Source organism: Pseudomyrmex gracilis, unplaced genomic scaffold (genome assembly GCF_002006095.1).
Source record: "Pseudomyrmex gracilis isolate BER0280 unplaced genomic scaffold, ASM200609v1 scaffold_105, whole genome shotgun sequence".
Classification (NCBI taxonomy): Eukaryota; Metazoa; Arthropoda; class Insecta; order Hymenoptera; family Formicidae; genus Pseudomyrmex; species Pseudomyrmex gracilis.
In genome coordinates this window covers 359097-380808 of record NW_018020689.1, presented here as the reverse complement: position 1 = coordinate 380808, position 21712 = coordinate 359097, and the positions used below count along the sequence as shown (strand labels likewise).

Here is a 21712-nt window from a genome sequence, read left to right as displayed (position 1 = left end):
CGCTTCCGCAGCATTGCTTCGTGCAAGATAATCGCAATGTCCGACAACCGATTACGAATTCCAGTGTTGAGTTACTAGAGAAATGTGTTGAAGCGATGACAGAATTTTCTGTCACTTGTCGATACGAAAAAAAACAGAAAACGCGACATGAATTTTAAGTTTAAAAGTAATTTATACATTCGCAATGTAGGTATAAAATGTCAGTAAAACGTAAACAAAAAAGAAAAGCAAAATTTCTCTTGCTGTACAAAAATATACGTGAAGCAAAAAAAACGTAGAACATTGAAATGAAACCAGGGCCGCTTCTCTCTGAAGCAACTCCACGCCGACAATTTATCGGCGAGGAGCACAAGCGTGCCGAAGCGCCGCGCAAAGCGCGCTCGATGAAGAAGCAGATCGTGGAAGAGGAACGAATGGTGAACGAGGTGCAGGAAAGGCGGCTGCTGCCGCGCTTGCACGCGGGGGAAGGAACACGGACGAGTGAGAGAAAGACAGAAAGAGAGAGAGAGAGAGAAAGAGAGAGGAAAAGGGGTGCAAGGTAGCGACAGGGAGCGCCCGTAACTAACGCACCGTGAAATCCACTGGGCACGCGCCATTTCACTTAGCCCACGGCGGCTCCTTTTCCATGCAACCGCGGAGTGCGGTACGTTTCTTCCTCCCTTCGCCGCGTCCAACTTGCAACGTCCATCGGCTTTCCGTCGTCGTCGTCGTCAGCATTGATTCTTGAAAGTCGGGGAACACGCGAATTCAGCTCTTCCATGAATTCACAGTGTAAAGAAGAAAAAAACAACGTTGTTCGTCTCCTCGGCCACGTTGGCGGAATAGCGATTTCTTCCTCGCCGCAACGAACGATCGACTTCGCATTCGATGATCGAGACGCTGACGTAGTTACACCGTCGAAAAGTTTCGCCGTGTATTCGTTTTGCGAACACCGCGAACCGTAACAATGCGTCGACCACTTTACCGCGGTAGCTAACGACTTTCCTCGATAAGTCGCGCGGTAGGTCGTACAAAGCCCGTCGAATATTCAAAAGAATTTCTAACTGTCTCCGTCGCTGTTCGCTGGCGCGAGCGGAGCGACCGGGGCTCGAGTTGAAACACGAAGGGCAACGAACTTTCGTTGAAGTCACGGCAGCAGACACGGCAAACGCCACACTAGGGATTCCGTACTGGTATGTGTCGCTTAAATAAACTTCGGCTTTCAGAATAGAACCGCTGAACATTTGATTTTCACCTACAAATGTCAATCGATGCATATGCGATTTTTATGCCGCGATGCTCTTTCGCTTCCACGATTAGGAAACCGAAATATCTCTCGTCTATTTTTTTTATAGAATTACATGGAGCGCTATCGACTGAGTACGTTTTCTTTCACACGTCAAATTTCTTTTCTCTTCTCCAACAAGTTTTTTGCTAAATATATTTCTTTCTACCTTTTCTCTTAATTTCTCGTCTTTTTCATCATTAGAATCCGTATTTAGAAAAATTATAAATAATGTTAGCTCTCTCTCTCTTTCTCTTTCTAATATAAAAAAAATTCCAGTGACATTCCAGTGGCAGTCGGAAAATTAAAAAATAGTTTTAAAATATTTATTGAATATCTTGGCCTAGCTGTTCATGGAATCAAATCGATAATATTTATATGTGGTAATTCATCTCTTCGTATTCTCTGCAAGAAGCGAGACTAGGTGATAAAACGTTAGCTTTCGGCATTTAGGCAAAACTGAAAGTCATTGTCGATCGTTTGACGCGTTAAAAATACGTATTTACGAAGCAAAGGGTGTGATCGATCAGCGTGACACGTACAATTAGGGCCGGTCGAAAGGCGGTGCGCGAGATAAACGTGTGTATGTGTAAAGGGCTGCCGAGCACATCAAGATTGCTCGACTACACAAGGAAATCACGCAGAGAGAATCGACGAACGAAAAATAGTTATTCGACGTACAGGTTCAAATAATTTCTAGAAAGTCATGTTAACCGTTTTTCATGTCTCGAGAACGAAACGTGTGGCGCGCTGTTTAATATCTCGCGCAAGATTGCCGCGCCGATTTCACGTGCAATTTATTCTTCCCCGATCCACTGCCATTGCGGCGACCGTTTGCTCTTAAGCGGGATTCACACTAGCAAACTAAATCTCGACCCTGAACTTCGCGGACGCACTTTCGTTCAACACGTAACTTCTTCGAGTACTTGTGTACATCGCGTGACGGAAAGTTACGAGAAGAACTCTTCTTCGCACAACTCGCGCGACAACTTGAGATAAAGAGACTTGCGAGTTCGAGAGTTCGATTCGATACTGTGAATTCCGCTTTAACCGGCTCCACCTTTCGTGCTGCCTTTATCGCTTATGCTTATTCGCTGAACCATTCGCACGACGACGTTCATGTCCGCGTCTTCGTGAGTGTCTTTTTACCGCGCGGTTTAGAAACGCGAAGGGACACGAGGTGTGAACGAAGAACCACAAGTGGCCCGGAAAGGGCGTCCCTTTTCGCCCCCGGTTGTAACTCAATCCGCCGACCGGCCGACCCATCGACCCGGTCGTCGTCCGCGACTTTCACGGAGTTACGCGTTTTCCTGCCGACATTATATTCGAGGTATATATGGGGGGCGCGTCGGTGGAAGTCCGATCAACCACGGTCGATTGGAGTTACGCCCTTACGACCACGGGAATAAGCCGAGAGCGAGAGAGCAAGAGTGAGCGAGAGAGAAAGGAGAGAGAGAGAGAAGCGAGAGGGCAGAAAACGGGGCCTGAGGGGTTGGCGGATTGCCAGGATCCCTCTCTCTCTCTCTCTCTCTCTCCGAAGCCGAAGCCGAAGCGGAGATATCACGGCGCGTTGGGTGATTCACGTGCGCGCGAGCGAGCAGTTACCGAGCGACGATGCAACAAATTAACCGGCAGTAATTGGTTGTCGTATAACGTTACCTCGCAATTCGCGGAATTCTCTAGGGATGCCCGCGGGCATATACGTCAAATAGCAGCCGCGGCCGCTGTATTATTTCAATAGCCGACCGGTTAAACGTGTCGGTTAAACGTGTGCGCTATTTATGTCTCGCAGTTCAAATCACTTAATCTCGCATAAGAATGTGGAAATTGCGGTATTTTTTTTTGTGAGACGAGCTCTGCAATTCTAATCTCTCGGGTGTGTTTATTTACGCTAGAACTGCCGTAAACCTTTCTTTTTCGAGGAGAAGAAAAAGAGGTGGAAGAGAAAACAATATGACATGTTTCGAATGATGGATTGGACGGAATAATTAGAAATATTTAACTTTCACACACACTCACACGCATTTTGTATTGCTGCGCTTTCTCTTCCACTTTTCGAAATTCATCAGTCGAAGTTCCGAAGGGATCGAGGAAGAGGATCGCACGCGAAAATGATATTAGTTCAATTTAACTTTAACTCCGATGTGCGCTCGCGCGTGTAAGTTAATTTGTAATATAATTTCGGGGTGAGCACGAGTTTTATTGCAAAATCCGCACGTGAGAAGAGTTAATTCGATTATCGTTCGCGAATAAATGTTTCTTTGGTTGGCGAATTTCGCCGAGACTTCAAAGACGCTCGTGTGACAGTTATGGCGTTTAAAAGCGTAACGAGTATCACGGATTAAAGAGCTCCGAAATTAATTGGCGCGCGACAGGCTCCGCGCGTGACAACGGTCGTCGACCGGGTCCGACATTGTAATTGGAAAGAGAAACGAGCGGGCCAATTGTGGCCACCTGTTCTGTTATGGGTGCGTAAACGAAAAGGGGGCGCCTTAAAACACTTCGCGTACGCGTTTCACAATTCCCAGTCGCTGCTACCTCACTCCGGTGAGAGAGCGTCCCGTCGAGTACACTCAAATAAATCCCGAGCAGGACCTTGCCTGTGTGAATATATGTTCACTGAACTTTCCGGTAATCGCGCGTAGGTACGTAGGTACGTGTGTGTGTACGCGTACGCATGTTAATTAATATTAATTGAATGTCGAATAACGTTCACAGTGTACATGTATCATCAAAACGTAGTTTAATTTTATACAGCAGTTGATGATATCATTGAAGTTTTAACAAACATAAATTTTGTCAAACATATTTTACAGAAACGTTTTCTCGTGCCAAATTTATGAAAAATTCACAAAATTAAAGTCAGCGCTTTCTTCTTCCGTCCGATTGCGAAGTTTTTTTTTCCTCAAAAGGAGAGAAAGTCACGCGCGAAATCATTTATATACGCGTGAAAAGATTTACATAATTCACGCGTCAATTATTGTTGCTCGTACATAAAATAGATTGGATGAAAGTTTTTTCCTCTATGACGTTCGTTCGTATTGATTTATGTTCTCCTGGAGTCTCCAGGTGCGGAACACACTCACGACATGCGCGACGGGTCACGCGATGAAACGCGGAACTTTCACGCGCGGGATCGCCCTTTGTTACGGCAGAGAAATTAGAACTCGATCGTTCGTCTCTATCGGACGGGCTGTTGGGAACTTTTATTTTTGTCTCGCGCGATTCTCGAGGGTATAACCGCTCTCTCAAAGACTTAATAGCGAGCAAACCTCGCGACTCACCTGTCAACTGCTTCCAACGCGCCAACAAGGAACGTTTTACTCCCTCTTTGGATTTCTCCCTTGTTAAGCGATGCTTCACCTAAGATACAAGAGACATGGTATTTTGCCGTTCGAGTTCTCAAGATGTGCATATACGGGCGTACGATAAACATCAGGATCCGGACACTCGTCGACCTTTTTTTTTTTTTTTTTTCGAGAAGAGAGGACCAGGTAGAAATTGTTGGGACAATTTTCCTACAGTGGCCACTATGCCGTTACCTATCCTATCCTCAAACTGCCCCCATATCTGGCAGCTGTCTTAAGCCCGATGGCGCCTCTTATGTCGGACTGTCTCGAGTACTGCTTGTTGTTTTAGCTCGATGTTGTTGTCGTTGTCCACCTACGCATTGTGACCATATTTCTTTCGAATTGTAAATTCATGCGCTGATGTCAGCACCCTTTTGTAAGCGACTTGTAAATGGAAACTGTGGTAGATTTAAAAAGAGACATGTTTGAAGATAACCGCATTCGAAGAAAACGTGACCGGGACTTACCTACTATTTAAATTCGAAGCGGTCTATTCGGAAAGTTTCGGGACGTGGTGTCACGCCGCGCATGTATCTTGTTACGATCAGTCAGGGAAGACTGACGAGATGTTCCAGTGTCTGTTAGGAATTGAAAAACGCGTGTAACTGTTTTGTGTAAAATTACTTTGCCGCATAAATCTCTCCCGTGTCTGAGATTAATTAGTAGATGAAGATTGAGCCATGAATCTTTTTCAGAAGGGGAAGAGAATGTTAATATTGCCGATGAATTCAAGTACGTCTTTGCTTTGAAAAATGTCGTTGCCAGCAGCGAGAGATGATTGCGCAGTCAGAGGTTCCATGGGAACTTAGAGAACACGAGATTGCATCTTAATGTCTCCACAACGGGGGGAATAAAGTTTATTTATTGCCGCTGATGTGCCGCTTCGTGCCGCGTGTTTTGTTATTGCCGGTAATATCGTTTTAATAACTAAAAATTTCTGTTCTTTTTGATCAACAATCGTATATATGCAGCGTGTGTAATTCTGTTTCGCCATTGTCGCGGCGCTGCATCGCGTGCTTCTGACGAATGCGAAGCGCGAAGTTATCAGCGCGAATGCGCGCACGGTCAAAAGCGCAATACAACCGCTGTATATTATTCACCATTTTTTTTTTTTTTTTTTTTTTGACTAACAACCGACATGTCATGTGTCGCTTCCTTTTTTTACTCGTATTTATCTTCCGCGACGCTTGCAACGTCCTCTCGCCTGAGCGAGTGGCTAGTGTCTCGTTTCACCCGAAACGCCAGCCGACGACCAAAATGGTGCCTCGTAATAGGATCTACTACAGCGAAGTGAGAGATAGTCGGAAGTTACTTGCAGATGGCTACGGACAGAATTCAAACGTAGCGTGCGCTGCCCTTATAAAACCATCCGTGCTAATGGCACTAATAAATCCCGTAACCGTATGAACGTCTTCGGGGGCGCCGCGAAGTCTCGCAATGAGCACCACTGCGATATCGCTTGTCATAAGTCACTCAGCGTGTGGCGTACAAGGAACATGGGGCCCGTACGTAGGATCTCTACAAGTCCGTTCTCGACTCTTGCTCTTTCATTCTATTTTCCCGTGGTCCTCTTCTCGCGTTCCTTCCCGGTCTCCGGTTCTTTCTTTTGTCGGCCGTCCTTCTCTAACTCGCTCCCCGTCCCGTTCGTTTCCTCATCGCGCTCGTGTTCTCTCGTTATACATTCAACCAGTTGATCCTACGAGCTTCTCACAGACACTCTCCGAACCACTTCCAGGACATCGCGCGTCCTCCAACCCGCTGCGAGCGGACCCCGTCGAACGAGCGATTCATTCTGTGTACACGCTAATCCAGTCGCGCTATCGGATTCGGAGCCGCGATGTACGATTCGGTTTTGTTGTTAAGCGGAACACAAGTAGAGAGATAACACCGATAATTCATTTTGCGATCTGCAATCAAATATCCCATACCTTGAAAAAGGCAGGGAGAAGAAGAAAGATAGATCAAGTTTTTTATTAACCGTGCCGACGCAAATCTCGACGACACAAGTCACATATACTTTTATTATAAGAGAAAATTATATCATAATTATCTTATTTTATACACTTATGAATATTTATGAATAATAAAGAAATCACATATATCGCGCCGATGCAGATTATGCGCTCTCGCAAACTGCTAGTTCAAAAAACTAAAGACTTATGAGTCATAAAAGAGCTCCAAGGAAAGATGCTTTTAGGTACATCTCAGGTTTCCGATTTTGAAGATGATTTTTTTTCCTTCTTTCTTCCTCTCCCCACCCAGTAGAGTCCAGCTTGGAAGGAAATTTTCTCGCGCTGCGAGTCCGAGACGTGACAGCGCGGTATCGTGTAACCAGTTTATTTCGAGTCTCGAATTTCCCGGTGATATTTAATCGATCCCCCTGAACGCGATTGAGAAAAATTCGAGCGACATTTTGATCCGCTCGCGGCACCTGGAAGCTGATTGCAAGTTTCGTATTTCGAGGAATATAATTTTCTCGCGATCCGTTCGCAAGCAATAAGCGTCGATATTCAATGGCGAAGACGCACAATGGCTCGCGCGCGCGCGAGTTGTTCAGAAATAGCATCTCAGGCATCTGGCGCGTCGTTCGTGAGACAGTCGTGAAATCGATTCGTGGTCGGTGGTAAAATATACATAAAAAAAAGTTGTAAATTATGAAATCCGCGCGTAGGCGAAATGGCTAAACTTTGCGCGATTCATCTCTTCGAGATCGCATGTGTACGTACGCGGAAATTTACAGCCGCGTGACTTGTTCCAGAATGTAAACCGACATTTCTAATCAAATTTTTTTTTAGCGTCCGATTTATATGTAACGCAACGCGTTCTTACACGATTGTTTTTACGCCTCGTGAATATGAAATGCCTCTGTTGTACGCACTTTTTTTCTGTATGTGTTTGCGCGCGCACTCTCTCTCTCTCTCTCTCTCTCTCTTTTTGTGAATTTCTTCTGCTCGGAGTGCTTGCTTCCGCTTGTCGTCCAAAGCCGACATGACGATCATCTGACGAGGCGAGAAACGCGAGGGACAGGGTGATCGAAGAGAACCCGGGGACAGAAGAAGTACGGAGAGAAGGAAAGAGAAGACGCATAATGTCTATTCATCGCCGATCGAAGATGGACGTTCTTTCGAAGGGTCCGCTAGAGCGCAGCGCACATTTGAATATGAAAATATGCCACGAATTAAAATAACACTGACTGCGGTGAGCTACGGAACGCAATCTTAAATAATTCATGGGATTTTTCACTTCGCCGCGACGTGTCCCGCGGTAACCACGGATCCCGTTGCCGAAGCAAGATATCTCCCTTCGTGGAATATTGTATAAGTCAGTTTTATTTTTGCTTACGTTGACATGAAAAAAGTTTTGAGAGCGCAATAACTGACGAACACTCTTTTCGAATTACCGTACATATTCTTTCAAAGTATAATAATTGTGTCTCAAGAGCTTTGAACGCGCACGATATATTCTTTTCGACGCTGTTCGACGCTTTCCGTTTTGCAATTCAAGAAAAGCGTGTACAATATTTGTCGCTCGCAAAAAATTCCACGATACGTCATCGAGAAAGAAAAGAAACATTATTTGAGCGTGATTATATTGTCTCATAACGCGGTCACTAGGCTATTAATAACCAAGCAGCACAAAAAGACGTTGTGTAACATTAGCCACTGAATCAGGTCAAGCGCGAATGATCTGAACATCAAAAGAGTCTTTCGATTTATAATGCTGGTACTTCGCGCTACGAGATTTCACAGAGAAATCAATATATCAAGACGAAACAGATTTAACTCATTTGTTGTGTTTGGGATTGTTAGAATTCTAAAATCACAATTTTTTTATCAAGACATGTATGTTGTACTTAACGTTTTCTTTCTTTTTTTTTTTAAAGCTGAACAAACACTCGAGCTTTTTTGCAAGTCAATATGTGTTTTTTCTTATAGCATGAATTGTAAAAATCGTTTCTTCATTGTCGGCTCCGAAGAAACCATTGTTTTGCCTCTCTATTTGACATAACGTGTTTATATGTTCGAGGATAATTCGGCGTCGAAAAAGAACGTAATTAAAATTTACAGATAAAGATAATGCGCAAGAAGATAACGCGCATATTTAAAGCAATTCTTTACTTATTGTAAAGAATTAAGTGCGGTTCGAACTGGAGAAATGTTGCGTGTGTGTAATCTCGGGATTGATGAGAATACGCGTATTTTTTCGTTCTAATCTGAGAATTATCTCGTACGTCATAAATGCTCTTTCGCAATTTCGAGATCGGTGTTAATTGTGCGATAATTATTCTGTAAATACACACATGCATGTTTACAGGTCATTAAAGATATGTGGCATGACGCGTTAAAACTCTTTGAGCATGACTTTCTCTATCGTAAGCCACATTGTGTGTCGCATGTCTTCTCGCCTTATCATTATTTATCTCGCTTCACAGTCGATGCTCAAATAAATGCAGACCACCACGTAGCTTACACGACACAGTGATTTCTTTATGTACGATTGTCGAAAGAGGCTCTAGGAGAGAGCTGTGCGTGTGGTTGTGTGAATTTTTCTTCGGGACTACCGTAGTTACGCAAAGAGAGATAAAACGGGGTTATCTTCGCCACGGGATATTGAACTTAATATAATCTCGTAATATTTCTAACAACGTTATCCACTCTATTTAATTATTCATTTCGTCTTTTCGTTAAAGTCATTTTTTTGCGGTCATATCTGATTCGACATTTCACTGAATTAACAATCAGCGACACCCTTCGCAGGTAGGATAATGAAAGTTAATCGTCAGTTTTGAAAGATTTTCAAATATTCACCATCTCTCGTTCCGAGATGCTTTCTTTGCTTAGTCGTATCTTGGTTATATCTTTGGCACGGAAAGAATGGAAGAAATCCAAAGTGGCCGCAGATAGGAGGATATCTCTGAACAAAGTGTAAAAAACTCAATAATTTAGGTTATCAAATGCTCGAAATGTACTTTCTTAATGTCGTTTTTCACTCACAGGAAGTCGAACTTAAAGAGTTTCGAAAAAATTTAGATATGTACACTTAAATAATCAAATTTCTTGTTTACTTTAACTGTGTGTTTATACTCACAAATTTTATTTTAAAATTAACATCACTACTGGTACACTTTTGCTAAGAAAAATCCAAGTGAAACTCATTCAAGGTAAGTCCGTACGTGTATCGCGAGGAATGTTGGGGGATCCGGAGTGAGCGTAAAAATGTACGCGTCGTATAACAGAGTTTCCGTTTTACGCGCTACATTCTCGCATGTCCGCGCTTTTAATGGTCCATTTTAATGTACATAAAAACTGTAGTGCCGTAAAACGGCCGTCAGCAAAATTAATTGCGAATGGGCAGGCCCGCGCGAGAGGCGTATACCGGAAGATTACAGCGCGTATCCGTCCCTGGTGTCTGATGCGGATACCGTGTAGCGGTGGTGTAGTTAGAGCGGATCGACGCGTTCCTCTGATAAATATTAAATATACGCGCGGGATATACGGCAGCATGCGCGCGAGGTTACACGCCGAGGGGCACATGCGCGCACGCGGTTTATATACGATGAGAGCCGACATGTCGGTAAATTTCAGGCTGATCACCGGCCACAGGCCTTACTACAAACCGAAAGGGGCTTGGCCGCGCGTCACAGTATTCTGTCAAATTTACGGGGCGCCGTCTGTTACGACTTTATTACAGGACGCGGCACGGGTAAGCCACGAGTACGTATATATGTCCGATGCATTTCCACCTCGCTTCGATTCAGGCGTCGATTATCGAAAGAGAGAGAGAGAGAGAGAGAGAGAGAGAGAGAGAGACCGCGAGAGCGTAGTGTGTCGCGCGCACGAAATGGCATACGAGGGATCCCGCTTTGTCGTATACACAGTACGACGTATCCGGATCGCTCTCTCGGCCGAGATCTACCGGTGGATGATCGCATAAAGTCGACGTCGTTACAACTTTTACTACACCGCGCTGACTTTACGTGACAAGGTAATTTTTTTTCGGACTTTATTACGGCCTCGGTGCTCCGTTGTTTAACAAATGTAATGATATTGCGTTGCGCGCAATAACCATGTCTTAAAACTTGTTTTCAAACGTATCAAACAATTATACGGTGAACATATGTGCACTTAAAAAGTATAACTTTTGAAGATTTTATTCAAGATTATATACATCGCTGAAAGCGGATTACACAAGTTAATGAGATATAAATTGAATCTGTACGTGTGTGTATCCTCCGGCGTTATTACACACGTCATATAATTACGTTAAATAAACGCACTCACGTACTTGATGTAAATTCTGATTTATAGATCGTAGATTTTCTCTTCGTTATCCGCTACCGATGGATCATCATCGTCATGTACAAAAAAAAGCCTATATTATACGACATAATTTCCTTCGTAAGAAATTGTGGATAGGACGTTAATTAATTTTGTTCGCGACCGTTATCATTAAGTTCTTTAATTAACTGACGATACGCGGCCAAAATGATGTACACGATGTATGTAATCGTCAAGAATTATAATGCAAAATCGCCTTGTTATTCAAGTCTTGCGTATATGATCGGCACGTCGGTTTGATTGACAATCCGAGTTTATTACATTCTCTACTTGCGCGCAAGATAGAAATTTACCATTTTTCCGTGATGTGATGAGAAACTGTCGTCGCTACACGCGGATATTATTTGAGAAAAGATAAACCGAACGCGATACAGGCGCTCTGCGTGCACACGTCTCAGACCGGTATAACGAGTGCTCGCGGTCACGTCATTCGGGCGCGGAAGAAAATAGAATACTGCAACTTTACATGAAAATAGAGGGTGAATCGAGGACCCCGTCTTCGAAGAAAGCTTATAGTCTTACGACGTAGGAGGGCCTGACCATCGGAGAACGATCTTGAGAGTCGCAAGCATTGAAACTAACAGAGGGTGGCCAATAGCCACTCGAGTGATGTTGAAATATGTTTTACATGTCTAAAGAGAAAGCTTTGCACATTCGGAACGCACAGTCATGGCCGATCGACCACTGTATGGGAATCGGGTAGGGGATATTGAAGTCATAAACTGTCGCGAAACAGAAAACGTCTTGTTTTACATTTTTACGTCTTCGGAGACCGGATCGGAGATTTGTATCCTGTCGCCAGATAATGGGCTGTATTCTTCGAACGCGCGTATATGAAATTCTCAGGCGTGCACAACATGCGAAAAATACCACACGGATGAAACAAATGTGGCGAGTAAAATGTGTGCGCGAATAAAATATATCTTTATCTTGTTTTTTTTCTTATCTCGTTAACTTTGTACAAACACAGAAAGTATCGATTTCGGGTAATTTACAAACACGAAAAATACGAAGATAATTAAATTAATTACAATTTGTTGTGGTAAAAGATTTTAATTTCTCATGATAATGCAGTGTTCACGCCTGTGTCTCGGTCGCCTTCCGCGACCGAATCGTCGCCACAGAAACTGTTAATTAGGACCGTCCATCGAATCGATACAATCCCGAGAGGTGGGAAGGGATTCGATCGAAGCCTAGTAACACACAGATGATAGAATCCGATACGGCCATAATGGATCACGCAGATAGGATCGGGAGATTCTGTATTTTCGCGGGGCTAAAACCAGCGGGGCTGCTACTCCCGAGCGGACACACTGTTACGTTTCGGGTAAGATACATTGATCGCCGGGCGGATGCACGTCCCACGGGGCTCGTTAAGAGGACACGATCACGCGCACCACCATGTCCTCGTTCGCGCGCGCGAGCGAGCGACGAGGACGGAATTATCGGAGAACGGCAAGAAATCCGACTCTCCGTAGGCGGCTTTGTAATGCTAAGACGTCGCCTACCTGCGCGTCGTGGCACTTATTAAATCTCGCTCTGGCATCTTCGCCAGTACCTTTCATCTCGGGTTACTGCTCGACGGTGTTGGTACCCCGTTTATCCCCGCGCGCTCACACACCGACCGCGCTCTTTGCCTCACGATGTCAGACTTCGTCGCGAGATTTGTAGAAATCAACGTCTTTTATTCTCTCGAGCTACGTCTGGCGCGCGCGCGCGCGCTGTTTTCGAACGCTCCCATCGTCAGTCGGATACCTATATTCACCGAAGTCTTCTTCTTCAAACTCCTTATATCTTCGTCGCGACAGCTGCGAACTATACGCTTCTTTTCTCTCCTTCGCAGCATGTAACGCTCTTTCGTGCTTACAGTTGTATATACGCGAGCGAACGCGAGAAATCAAAGAGGAGAGAGAAAGAGAGATTTCCTTTCGAGAGCGTGTTCTTCGGAAAAATTCGGTAAATCGCTTGGGGACGCTTTCCCGTCGAGTGCTTTGTTATTAGATTTTTCCTGGAAACTCTTTCTTAGACAATTTGTTTGCAGACGCACGTAACATCGCGTAATCTCGCACACGCAATTGTTTGCTGGGTATAAATTTAAGTTTGCTAGGTATAAATTTTTGCTTTATTTTGAAAAGTAATCATTTAAATAACCTGTTTTGCAGTTAACACAAATAAATGCAATCGCTTTGTTATAAAAAATGAATTCGAGCTTTATATTCACAATGTGCAATATTGAAACAATAAGCAAACAATTATTTAGAACAGAATTTGCTAAACAATAAAAACATCAACTGGGGTATATATGTACAATATACATATATACATGTGTATATATATATAATTTTTTATTCGGATTTTCTCTCAATGATGTTTATATCAGAATCAGTGCACAACCGCAATCCAATCCCGACTCCGATTGTGTTTGGTGCGCGACGTGTGAGTTCGATCGAAAAGGGGGCGGGACGACACTTTTTCGATGTTTGCGAACTTCTGCGGAGCGCGCATTGCGCACGCAGGGGTGATTACGTGCTTCGAGAAGGGAACAATAGGAAGGAAGTTGCCGTCTAGACGCAGATCTAAAAAAGTCGTGGCTGCATCTTCCGACGAAGGACTCGCACAAGAGACCGTGTTCTGAAAACAGCCACCGAGAGAAATCCTCATGTAGTATATATCGTCCGGATACTATCCTTCGCTGTCGTCCTTTCCTCTTCAGACGCAGCCGGACTGGCCCAGCAGGCAGAGAACGAACGTTTCAGTCACTTGACTCTAATATCAATTTGTGAGCACTCAAAAAAAAAGAAACATCTCTACCCAACATATGATGAGGGTTCCTGCAGCTCTCTCATCTCTCGTTTCGAAAGCACTTAATATATATTAATTTTATTCCACGCCCAGACGCGGGACGTAGACTTAATACAAGACCATATTCCCTTGTATAAACACTCGCTCTTGCACATATTTGATTGACGCTCTGCCACAACGGATATTACAATTTGTTTCTGTATAATTAGTTCCTTTATTACTTACGGAAGAAGTGTGGCTACGCGCGACGAATCTTCTGGAAAAATGCAAATTTCCAGATTCTCATAACAAAAATACGTCGTTTGAAAGATACTCGCCTGATCTACTTGAACAGTATATCATAAATTTTTGAACACATCTTGCAGAACGTATTCAACATTTACTTCACCGAGGACGAATTGAGGATTGAATTGCAGAAGATTATATTACACAGTCATAGCATGGCGCATTGTTGTGAGAATCTTGACGCATTATTTTGAGAACTCTAAAAGCGCAGCGTAAGAGTGCACCTGGGAACTCGTGCGGTGTTCGCATTTGATATGACGACGGCTTGTTATCTATACGACGGGCCCTGACTATCCGACCCTACTGGTAAACGCGAAGCGCATTATGTAGCGCATACCATACGAATGATAGGTGACAGGAAGTCATAATCTATCCTTTTGCGCGCTACCGCCAGACAAAACTGGCGATTGTTTACATCGTGAGATTTTTAAACAATCTGCTAAGTAATTTATTCACGCCCCTTTCGTCATTACATGTTTCAAACGATGCAGGAGTCGCGGGATACAAACACGGCAAGAAGTGAACGAGCATCGCGTGTCGACTCGTCACGATCGACTCGTCGAGACAATGCTACGTCGGTAAAAAATTCGAGGAATTACTAGCTTCTTATTCAGAAGGTTTCTCTTGAAGACGATTCAACCTCGGCTCAACCTCGGGGTACAAGATTCGCGTCGCGTCTATAAGCTAATTTCACGTTGAATAAAAAAAACGCGTAATACCTCTGAAAGGAAAATCCATTTAACGTTCGTTCCGACCTCTCCAGATAAATTGCTTCTCGGGGCGGGCTTTCTAAAGTGACGTAAACGCAGGAGAAGTGCGGGGTTGACAGAGTCTTCTTTTGCAGAGAGACCCGCCGAGACCTCCCCCGAGAATCCCATGTTTTGGCGTGGTTGGTTGGTGGACGCCGAGCGTGACTGTCAACCGTGACCCTAACAATGGGCGCGGGGCGCGGTATACGATAGTGAAAATCCACAGGGGGCGAATACCTCAACGTAAACTTCAATATGTGAGGAAGTCGTTCTATACACGTTCTCCCCGTTTCGCTTCGTCTAGCGGTATTGAGTATTCTCCGACAAACTTCGTCTTGTTGAACGGAGACAGCTCTATCGTGTCGAGAAACTATTTCCACACAGATTTGGCAAATAGCAGCAATTGATTTATGTTTATTCAAATAATTCAACTAGCAAACATTAGATCGATTCGCGTTCGAGTGAAAAACTATGATACTTTTCTTGAGTGCAATTTTTGCGCGCGTGTGTTTTGTGTGGTTGTATACGTTTCAAAAAAAAAAAAAAAAAACAATAAAAATTATTTACTTAAAAATAAAAAAATTCAAAGCTCTTTTTATCTTTTTGTCAAGATAATTCGTAGCGCGCAATAATTGCAAGAACATCTCTGTTGATAAACAAAGAGAAAGATATTGTTCGAACTATGCAACGAGAAATTACTCGCAAAGATAGTAGGTCCACGTTAAACAAAACATTCCGATAAACCGCATTAAATCGAAATAATGTGTTATTCGCTCGATTGTGGCGATTCTCATAGCGCGATCAGTGACCTGAAGCACACGGGGCTTTGTACATGTGTTTAACCTTGCGCGTTAGATTACCATCGGCGCGTAGACTGGAAATAAATCCGTCGTCATCTCGCGCAGTTTATTGCATCTTGCGGGCTTGCTTGTCATATATCCGGCGCAACTTGCTGCGAAATTGGATCTAAGTTGCCGTGGCCGCAAACTCGAGGGAAAAGGAATTCGCGCGGAGGAGCCTCGTCGTATCGCCGTTCGTGTTTTAACCTTTAAACCTTCCCGTCGAGAGGCCTGCCTGGCCTACCTGCCTGCTTGCCTGCCTGCCTCTCTTCTTTCTTTCCTTCCTTTCTTCGATCCGATTACTAGTCGAGAGAGAGAGAGAGAGAGAGAGAGATTGCAGCGGACCACCTGGCTCGTACGGGGAATTACATTCGCCGTCCGAGCGTAGTAGCGTCTATAAGGCAACTACGTCTGAACCTTCGTGAAATGGTAATCGAAACCTATCCCGAAACTATCGTCGTCCGTTCGTTCCTTTGCATCGAGACCCAAAAGACGCGGGTGGATGCCAACGACAGAGACCAGTAGTTGAGGAGAAATCGCCAACTCGAGACCATCTTCTTGTCATTTTCTCGTCCACTCGTCGGTGGAAAAGCGTATGCCCGAGGGTCTTCGGGAGATCCCCTCGCGATTCAAGGGGGATACACTGGACGCTGCGAGAATATTACCTTTACCCAAAGGGAAATACGACGGCGTATGTGTATTCGCAAGGAACGTAACTATAGTGACGGTTATGCGTGTGTTGCACCGAGGAAAGGTGTCCGACGGACCAACGTCGGGTCGCGATATGACGTAGAATTTGTTTGACGTTGAAAGCGTCGGAGCGAGTATGTGTACAGCGTGAAGATGAGAGATCACTATTGACCATAGCACTACATAGTGAGATGTGCTTTCTCCTTTCTCCGTGACATTAGTTATTTCAAACTTTAACGACAAAGTTCTACGAGACATTTGAGATCAAGTGATTTGAGAGAGACAAATTCGATGTTTCGCAATTTTTCTAGTTTCGAAATTGATTACGTGACTTGATGGTTTGCGTAAAAAATGAAAAAAGTTGCCTGAACGTTACGAAATTTGGAGCTGCCGCAGAGATTCCCCGACGTACATACAATGTAATAATATTCGCCTTGTCGCGTATATATTATTATTTTTCACGCGAGTTTACGGCCGTAATAAACATGCCAGTACCGAGTTTTTTTTAAACGCGTAAACGACACCTCTCGCGCGCCTAATTTTTTGCACTCACGTCTGCCACGGGATGTCCATACCACGGGCGCTAACGCTGATGTTCGCGAAAGCGCATAAAATTCGGTGGCGGACAGTTACGCGCGGTTATTCTCTTTCTCTCCTCGCGCTACACAAGACCGGACGGCTCCATTTCCACATTCGACGTCACTCTCGGACGCGATAACGAACGACGCGAGCAGAAAAATAACCGAAGGACGAAGGTATATTTTTAACCACAGTTTCGCGCGACAAAAAGTTCCTCGGGCGTGCCGTTTTAACCGGCTTCGCGTCTCCGCAGGTGCTTCGAACAACACGACGCTGATGTGTTTCTTATTAATCCGCCTGTCTCGACAACCGATCATTTTAATTACACATTTTTGCAGACGCGTTTTATCGGACAAGTCTGTTATCGAACGTCGACGAATCGGTTGTGGTTAAACGAGACAGCAGCGTCATTTACCGGCAGGCAGCAATGCGCGCGAATTGGAAAGTTTATCACGCTCGACCCGGCGAGCTCACGCGAACCGGGATCGTCGAACTCGCCGCTTCGTGTCCTCGAGCCTCGATCTCGATACGAGGAGGTAGGTAGGTAGGTAGGTCCTCTTCTCTCGGAACCGGTCGTGACCGTACCTACGCGAGACGTCGTTAATGCCGCGAGAGAGCAAATCCACCTACGAGCCGAGGGGGTGACCGCCGCTCGTAACCAGCTCGAAAAGAAAGCAGTAAGTCGTTCAACGAGGCGAAAGGCGAGAGAAAAAGAGAGAGAAAGAAAGAAGGAAGAATGAGAGAGAGAGAGAGAGAGAGAGAGAGAAAACCACGAACCGATAATAAGTGGTCGTGAATCCCGCAGACTTCGAGCGGCGAGAGGGAGGGATCTTGCCGATCGTCTCTCGTTATCCACGCCACACGGCGCCCTGCGTGTGACGTCATCGCGCGCGTGTGGTTCGGACCAGGCGATGCACGAGGGGGATGCATCACGCGTCCCGCGCCGTGTGCACACGCTCGTGTACACACAGGTGTGCGGATGCACATGATGAAGCGGAGTTCACATCGGCCGAACCGAATTCTGAATCCAATAACTCTGTCGCAAACTGCAACTGTCTGCAATTTCAAATTCGCAGTTTTCTTTAGAAAGAAATGATTTACTGCGATAAGTAGCAATGGTGCAAAACGTGTGCGATAAAATAATGTCACGCTCGAACCTGGAGCTTTTGCTCGGTTCCAAGATTCGATTCTCTGGTGTGAAGTCTGCTTAAGAAAACGCGAACACGATTCCTCCCGGGTATGCACGTATGCACACACATACACGTGTGTGTGTGCACGGTTAAGCGTAGTCAAAGTCGACTCTCGTGAAGTTGCGGCAGCCAAGCGACGACGAGAGATGCACGACGCTGCACGGTTTGCTTGCATATACCAGGGCGACCGCTGCTTGGTAGTAGGGGGAGGTAGCGAGAGTCCGGTAGCGCTCTGTCGCCGAGTCCCGACGGAAACGCACGAGCGCTACGGTCGCCACTCTGTCGCTCTCTCCTCGCTCCTCTCGCCGCTCTTCTATCTCGTCGTACCTATCCGATCGGTCCGACTTTGCCTTCGACTCCGGCGCTCTCGTGTCTCCCCGCTCCGGTTCGCGTTACTTCGGAGTCAGTGCGTCCGCATTCGTCGTTGGGGTTGGATCGTGGTTCTGTCTCGTCGCCCGGCACGTGTTCTCTTGTTCTGTCGTCGCGAGAGCGCGCGCGCGCTCGCGCGTTGTAAGCAAAATATTTGGAGAAACTGCTGTTGTGCGGTGGCGTGCGAGGTACAATTCCGATTATTAGACACACACTCGCGACGTTTCATGTGTCCACGTAAGCGACATAACAGCGTGTTTACGGATCTGATTTGGTGCTCCCGTTCTACTCGTGTATACACGCACATATCCGCGTCAGCCGTGCGGCAACGAGGAAGCGACTGCTGAACAACGAACGAGGTTTCTGTTTCGTTGGGACTGTGAGTGTTCTATCAACCGAAGCGTCGCTCACTCGGTTTTTATCGGGACACACACGAGAGATAATGGATTAATTTTCGCCGGCGCGAGTAGAGCTCCCCGTAGCAGCGGCTCCGACTACTCGGCACTGCGGACAGCCGGAGCGGAGCAGCGGGAGTCCACGATAAATCAAGGTGAGAATCCGGCTTTGTTTTCGAGAAGGGTTGCGCGCGATAGCCGCACGGTCTTCCATTGACCGCACCGCCGGCAAAACCATCCGTATATATATGTATCTCTCTCCCACACACACACACACATACACACATTTTCTCTCTCTCTCTCTCTCTCTTACTCTCAATCTCTCCTTTTCTTTCTCTTCGTCTGCGTCTCTTTTCCCTTTCGTCGTCTCGTTTGCGACGAGGCTTTCTCTTCTGCCTTCCCCTCTTGACTCTTCTCCGTTTCTCTCTGTCGGAGCCCTCTGCGAATGCTGCAAACGAGCATCCACGAGCGCGTAGCATATATTCCACAAGCTCTCCTCCGTTCTCGCATGTTGTTCCTTGCGCAAAGGCGGTAAGAGAGAAAGAGACCAAGAGACAGAGACGAGTCGTTTTCTCCGGGTTCGGCTCGGACGACGGTATCTTGGTTGCAATTCTGCTTTCTACTACTCCACTATATACTACTACTAATACTACTACCACCACTACTATGATGACAACACCACCACCGCCGTCGCTGCCGTCGTCGTCCTTCTCAAATGCAAATCCACGCCGGCGGAAAGTCGTCACAGTTGAAAGCCGTGCGTGAGGGGCTTATGTTCCATTAAATAAATCGTCTCTTCGCTCGAAACAACCGCATACTGAGTTCGACAACCTTGCTGAAAGCAACGCACGTGAACAACTGACGATCCGACGTCGTATCGAATGCGACATGAAAACACTGACGATCCATCAATGTTTTCGCGTCTCTGTTCGAAATAGCACCGTCCCGACGATTGTAAACTGTCGGTGAAATCGACGAACGAATTGCGTCTAAGCAAGTGGTCGTTTGAAGATCAATTGAAATGTTTTTTTTTAGAAAGTTCTGTAAAATCGCTCGCGGTCCGACAAATACATGTGAGAATTACCGTAAAATTCCCGTTTTTGTAAGCAAATTACCGCGACAGATGTATAATGTTTGTGTGTATTTATTATTTCAAAAGTATCTCGAAAGTGTTTTAAAACATTTTCACAAGTTGAAACAACAAATTCACTCACACAGGATGCGTCGCAATTCGCAAATAGACGCGTTATGCTTTATCGGATATCGTGTCCACACACGGGAGCGCTTAACACAGTGCAATCATTGTTATCCCGCGGGATGGCGGATGCTTATTTGCTTAATATCCCGGTTGACTGTACGAATATGCTGTTGTGCTTTCTATGCCTTGAAGTGCGCACGGAACTTCATATTGGCAAATTGCATACACTGCGTATGTTATGCGCAATAATACACGCGCGAAATACAATAAATTCAAAACGCACACGGAGGCGTAATTCACAGTAACACGTTGTATAACATACGTGTATGTAACGTGGAACATATCATATTTGTATACAGTGTACAAATATTACGATATTAAATGTCATAATTTATTGCGCGCTGTAATTTCATCAGTTTACCAACACGAGCGTCCGAGCTCGTAAATTTTGACAGGTTTTAAAGGTTTCCAGAAATTTGTTTTGTAATTGCGCGTATTGTTTTAAATTATCACGTTTGACGAATCTCATTGTTTTTTTTTTCCGAGAAACGCGCGTCAGATTAGAGATTTCATTCTCTCTCCGGAGAAAAGTAGTTTTGCAAATATTCCTAATAATTTCTGAAAGGAGGACACGCAATTATTTCTGCCATGGCCGCGCGATTACAATGCACACACAAGTGACACGCCGAGCCAACGCAGAATTGTGCATAACGTATTATCATAAACGCGTGACAACAATGCGCGCGGAGTCGTGAACGACCTTGGGTAAAGGGAGTTCGTGACTTGGCGAGAGAAAGCGGCGAAAAGATCGCCGAGACGAGACGAGTTCGCGTAATCGAATCGTCGTCGGGAGAATTGCGTGTTTGCTGGTGCGTTTTCGACGATGCGCGGCCACAAACGTAAATCATCGGAACCGACAGACCAGAGCGACAGAGTGTGGCGCTTGTTTGGATTCGAGCGCGCGAGCCACCCACGCCCACAGGCGGACGAGAAATCTGAGAGAAAAGAAACGCTGCAAAACCGCATCCGACGTTTGTCAGTCTTTTTACGACTATCGCGCCCAGCTTCCGGCGTGTATATCAGCGCTCTCGTTAAATTAGCGCGACGCGGCGCACACGCGAGCGCGCTATTTACGTACGCGCGGAAGCCGGCGGCGCGCGTATTTGCGCTCGTTCGTGTCGTTCGGATTCGGCGGCGCGCGATGCCGCGCGAGAAAAGAAACTCCCGCTTTTATATATTGAGTTTTAATTTCCTCTCAACGAACGAATCGGATATTTACAACAAGCGATAAGACAGACGCGTCTTTTTTGCCTTTGTGGCCGGGAAGTTCCGTCGTAGGGAGCAGCAAAAGAGCCGCGCCGTTGTAATAGCGGCGTGACGCCTAATTACGTTCGCCGCGGACACATAGTACATATTTGCATCGCAAATCCCACCGCCACGTATATATTCCGCCGTCGTCGACGCTATTAACATTATTACTCCAACCCCGGAGCGACGAGACAAAGCAAAATACAAATTGTGATACCGGTGTGTGAATATTTAGAATAAAATTAAATGTTCAAAAGAAAATATTGGCTCATTCAGAAAGGGAAATATTAATATCTTTCAACATCGCGCGCGTATCCTCCCTCTCTGTCGAGATTTCTTATTTAAAATTCAATTAA

At 45.4% G+C, this 21712-nt stretch overlaps 1 protein-coding gene across 3 annotated transcripts in view; it reads left to right on the top strand.

Annotated features, from left to right (window-relative positions):
* LOC109856020 (frizzled-2-like) overlaps positions 1-21712 on the top strand; it is a 64546-nt gene that overhangs the window by 21603 nt on the left and 21231 nt on the right. The window contains exon 1 of one of the 3 annotated variants that reach the window (XM_020430823.1): positions 18480-19005. The exons of the other annotated variants lie outside the window; for them this stretch is intronic. The gene's annotated coding sequence lies outside the window, so the exon portion shown is untranslated. Of the gene's footprint in view, positions 1-18479; positions 19006-21712 lie in introns of those variants that run through there. 3 annotated transcript variants of the gene reach the window in all.